Below are 6,000 nucleotides of genomic sequence, written 5' to 3'. Positions count from 1 at the left end.
ACTTCTCCGGCATAATTTCACCTAGAGACTCCATTTAAACTTTAAACAGTAGACACAAGTCTTGTGTATTGGTGTATTAATCCACGTTTCGATAGGTCATATAGTTTTTTCCATGATAATTTTTGGAGAAATTCTGAGATTATAATGATGTGTATTGCACGGAATGTTCGTGTGTAATGTCATCGCTCAGAGTGTAGAGGGAGAGAAAAAACTGCCAAAAAATACATTTGAAAACTGCACTCCAGGGTTTCGACAAACGGTTTTCAAATTATTGGGCAAAAACACGTCAAAAAATCCCCCCAATGTAACCCTATGGAGAGTCTAGAGTGGTGAAGTCATCAAACAGAGTGTAGAGGGAGAGAAAGAATTGTCAAAAAATAAATTTGAAAACTGCGCTCCAGGCCGCAAATTCCACTCTACGGAAATAATTTATACATAGAAACGTAGGAAAATTGGTCTTCTCACTCACAATCCTCTGGTAAAGCTGTCAGAGTTATAGTTTGGGCGTAGGACGCACAGATGCGCCACCAACACGCACCAACAACCTCATTGGCTCCCATATTAAAAACGCAGGAAGATTTCTGTAGAAAGGCATATTTAACTGTTTTTCAGATAGCTCTTACAAAGCTATTTCTTCATTTTTCTTCACAAAAAACATATGTAGATGTTCAGGAAGAACTCAGGACGCTCAAAGTGAAGTCGGATCAATGATAGGTATTATGGTTTTGCCAAAAATGCTTTCTGTTCGAGGCCAGAAATTCCAGTCTGTCTACCTCTGGCTGCTGTCACTATTCCGGAACTTTCTGCAGGTGCAGTTAATTCTGTTGATTGCTCTGCTCTGAATTCCTTTGATCCTTTGATGTGATTACAGTTACAGATACACGGACACACACATGCGCGCGTAAGCGCAAAAAACTCCTCCAGATACACATGCTTCACACACACACACACACACACACACACACACACACACACACACACACACACACACACATTTTGAGGTTAAAGGTCATAGGTTGCTGTATAAATAAATACTTGAAAAGGAATGCTTGTTGTAGGTGTGCTCCTTGTATATAATATACTATTATATATGACTATACAACATATTAATTGTTTGAAATCTCTGAAGAATCTCATCATAGTGTACACACACCGGCCTTTTACAATTTTCCCAGAGGAAAATTTCTAGTTGAATAATGTCATTGCTTGACTTCATTCTATCAACACTCAGTCGGATGCAGGAAAATGAGTGTAGAATTGATTTGACGTCAGTGTAAAATGGTTTCAATCACGCTGACCTTGTTGGAAAGATGACTGTGTTAGCTATTAATCCATCTGACAGATGATGGAGTATTGTGAGTGGCATGTTGATTCAGTGAGAAGATAGACATTATACATATGACAGGTCAACAAACACATTGCCAGATTCAATGAGGCAAAGGTCAAATAAATAGCTATTTTACAATGAAAATTTTAACTCAAAATAAAATTACTATTGTCTTTTTTTCTGTAGTCACTCATTCAGTAAGAAAGTGTGCTCTGAGCCATGTTTTCATTTCACCTTTATTTATTCAGGGAGGGCCAATTGAGAGCAAGCTCTCATTTCCAATGGCGTCCTGATAATATACACTCAACAGAAGCACATAATGAAATAGAAGAAGAAGAAGAATGTATTTAAAACGATTAAAAGGAATCAGTGTATCCAACTGAAGCTGAGACCGTAGATTATTACATTTAAAAGGAGCGAAATAAACAAAAGCGAAAATCCCTACCTCCGTTTTAACAGCATGGATATTAAGAGCCAGCGGGTTATGTGCATGAGTGGGATAGTTAAGAGATCTGAAGCTCAGTAAGCTCGATAACGAGAGTGGAAGTTTTTTTAGTAGTGCCTTATAAATAAACAATATAGAGTGTTGCTCCCTTCTTAGAGCCAGGGAAGTCCAACCGACATTCTGATAGAGATGGCAGTGATGGGTCATAAACCCATCGCCACTAATAAATCTACTAGCAGAATGATAAATTGTATCAAGGTTTAAGGACAGAGGGAGAAGCATTAGGGCTGGGCGATATGGACCAAAAGTCATATCCCGATATATTTAGGCTGAATATCGATATACGATATATATCCTGATATTTTTAGCACAAAGTGAGAGCAAATGTTCAGTCAAAGCATAAATATGATATGTCACAAGTAGTTTTGTTGAAACCGTTTATTTAAGTGAACATAAATACTGTATAACAGCAGGAGTACCTTTTTTACCAGATTTTTGTTTTTGACGTTCCAAGGTCATGTAAAACCAAAGATATGATCATTTTAATTTGATAGTACAAAATTACTAATTCAAGTGTATAAGTAGGATGGAACGAAGCAGGCGTGGCATTATGTAAAAATGGAAAAAAGGGGTCTAATCATCTAACACTGTTCCTATAAATAAACATTTTTATGGAATTTTTTTGTGTATAGTTTTATTATATTTGAATTTGACCTTTATATGTTTATACTTGCAACCTATGTTTACATTTTTCAGGTCCGAAACAGTTCATTGAGCATATTTGTGGTTTTTATTGTCATAAATAGTACCCCGAGCACTACTGTTATACTATGGATTTTTTATTCTTCCTCTTCCGGATGCAATTTCGTCCCGCTACTAGTCCTACAACTTGAAGAGTTGCAGGACAAATTATATATTAAAACGTGCGGTTTGATCGGGATCGGTGTGCTATTACCTTTCTCTACAGAATATGAATTATGAAACTGCCCAAAATTTTGCATTGAAATGAATGGGACGGCCGAAAAAAAAATTAGCGAAAAAGAACAATAATTGGAGATTTTTAAACGTCTACTTCTCCGGCAAAATTTCACCTAGAGACTCCATTTAAACTTCAAACAGTAGACACAAGTCTTGTGTATCGGTGTATTAATCCACGTTTTGTTAGGTCATATAGTTTTTTATCAATCCCTGTTCAATGACCATGATCATTTTTGGAGAAATTCTGAGATTATAATTTACACATATACTTACACACACACAGGGAACTTTATGCGATTTTCGCTACACACACACACAAATGCGCGAGTAAGTGCGCACACTCCTCTAGATACACGTTTCACACACGCACACACACACACACACGCACACACACACACACACACACACACACACACACACACACACACACACACACACATTTTGAGGTTAAAGGGCATAGTTTGAAATTTGGCCCCGTGGCCCTTTCAGAATTTCCCCAGAGGAAATTTTCTAGTTCTAAATATGCTATTGCTACACTTAATGGCAAAAATGTCACTGGTCTGTTGGACTTGAACAAAAATAAACAATATTTTTGTTGCTTAAGCTTATGTATTCAGTCATTATTCAATGGTATACTAAAAATCCATGTGAAAAAAAATGACTTCTCACTGTTCTCAGGTCAAATATTTATATGCGATTAAAATGCGATTAATTTCGATTAATTAATTACAAAGCCTCTAATTAATTAGATTATTTTTTTTTAATCGAGTCCCGGCCCTACTCCTAACACAACGTGAGTGTTGGGCATGAAAATATTTTATGGCTCGAGTTTTGCAGTGCAACTAGGATACAGCTGGAAATAGCGTGAGATGAGGAGGAATATCTAATCAGAGCCTGGTGTTGTTTACCTCTCGAGCTGTTTAGACTCCACCACTGAGCTCTGACAGGTGTGATTGAGAGGACAGTCCAGAGTGGATCGAAGCTTTTCCCAAGAGGAAAGCCGTGTCCTTGTGCTGGAGGAGCAAAATTGCCATGATTGAACACCATATATAATGGAATTATCTGTGGAGGAGACAACCTTTTTGGTTAGCATGTTGATGGGGTCATTGAGGTGTTGACCCAGCCAGGACACAGATCACTGGTCTGCCAAAAGAAGACATTTGGGACAATTAAAGGAGAGATGAGAACCACCACCAGGCAGTTCTTTATGTCTACAGCAGGTGAAACCACAGTCACCGCCCCAATTTTATTTATTTTGTATTTATTTATTTTGTTCCTTTCATGAAGGTGGACAACAAAATGTGTACAGAGACACACTCTACACCTTCATGATTAGAAAGGAGCAGCAGGAAGAAAACATTTCTTATATTTGTCTGCCCCCTACTTGAACAATAAAAAATAAAAAAAAGATGGTCTGACATCACATACAATTGATTTTCAGTAGCCTTCACCAACAAAAATTGTATTATAACAAAACAATTAAAACAACAAAGACAAACAAACAAGACAAAAAACAAACAAAAACCCATACAAGTACATGTTTACATCTCAAAAACAAAAAAAACAACTGATCATAAACAATCAGTTTAAGTTTCCAGTACATATTGACAATTTTTGCATTTGTACATTTTTTAAATCTATTAATATCAGTACAACCTTTTAAATCCTGTAGTTGGTAATTCCATATTTTATCATGATGCATACTGTAAGCCTGAGACGTTTCTACCACAGATATGCAAATGCACATGTTTTATGTTTTCCTGCTTTTAGCACAAACAATATTTTACCTGCAGTAAGGCTTATAAATCCTGTGAGCTGTCACCATCATTAACCCTCTGGAGTCCACGAAAGCGCCGGAGCACGAAAGTTCTGGCTTTTCCAAAAGTTTCTATGCCCAATTTAATGCATTAACCCGTTTTCAGAAAAGGTAAAAACACCTCGACCAAGTGTAGTAACATGATTTTACCTTTTTTGCACATATTTTTCTGATTTTGCAGTGTGCATTCAACATTTTTATTGCAATCTTTTGTGTTACTGTTTTTGTGGGGTTTTTTTTTTGTAATTTCTTTGTGTGTTTATGTGTTTTTTTGTGTTTTTGTGTGTGTGTATTTTCATGTGTTTTTATGTGTGTTTTTGTGTGTGTTTTTTTGTAATTTTTTGTGTGTTTTTTGTATTTTTTAAAAATGTTTTTGGTGTGTATTGAATGTGTTTTTGTGTGTTTTATGCATGTTTTTTGTGTTCAAAATGTTTGTGTTTTTTTGTAATTTCTTTGTGTGTTTGTGTTTTTTTTGTAATTTCTTTGTGTGTTTATGTGTTTTTTGTGTTTGTGTGTGTGTGTGTGTGTGTGTGTGTGTGTGTGTGTGTGTGTGTGTTTTCATGTGTTTTTATGTGTGTTTTTGTGTGTGGTTTTTGTAATTTTTTGCGTGTCTTTTGTATTTTTTAAAAATGTTTTTGGTGTGTATTGAGTGTGTTTTTGTGTGTTTTATGCATGTTTTTTGTGTTCAAAATGTTTGTGTTTTTTTTGTAATTTCTTTGTGTGTTTGTGTTTTTTTTGTAATTTCTTTGTGTGTTTGTGTTTTTTGTGTTTCTGTGTGTGTGTGTTTTCATGTGTTTTTATGTGTGTTTTGGTGTGTTTTGAGTGTGTTTTTGTGTGTTTATTTGTGTTTTTGTGTGTTTTATGCATTTTTTTTGTGTTCAAAATGTTGATCCACTAAGTCAAAATGAAAAAAATAATCAGGTTATATAGGTGAGGTTGTCCTTAAAACAATGATACCAACACGTCATGGTAAAGATCTTTAAGTGGTTTATACAGGCAGAATGAAAAGGAGTCAAAACTGACAAAAGAGCCCCAAACTCCAGAGTGTTAAAGAAATGTTTGGCACATAACCTGGGGTCCAGGAACTCACAAATTCAAAACGTTTTTGGACATTCAGCTGTTGGAAATGTCACATACAAAAGTGTTTATCAAGGGGCAATTTTCCATAACACGGGAAAAAAGGAGAAAATCTTGTTAAGTTTCATAAAAACGTAGTCAAGAGCTGTTTCTCTGGACCACAGCGCTGAACAGACAGAGGGAAGAATGGACTGACTGAATGGCTGCATATCTGACTATTTTTATATGTAATTTAATCACAGTACTCAAAAAAAAATTGCTTCCTCTTTTTTCTTCCCCCCAGTGAGCCTTAGTCACAAAAGAGTCTCCAAGAGGTACATGGGGCTTCTGGGCACTTTGGCATTGACACAGAACACG

The sequence above is a fragment of the Centropristis striata genome, chromosome 7 (assembly GCF_030273125.1).
Source record: "Centropristis striata isolate RG_2023a ecotype Rhode Island chromosome 7, C.striata_1.0, whole genome shotgun sequence".
NCBI lineage: Eukaryota > Metazoa > Chordata > Actinopteri > Perciformes > Serranidae > Centropristis > Centropristis striata.
This window is presented reverse-complemented; position numbering follows the sequence as displayed.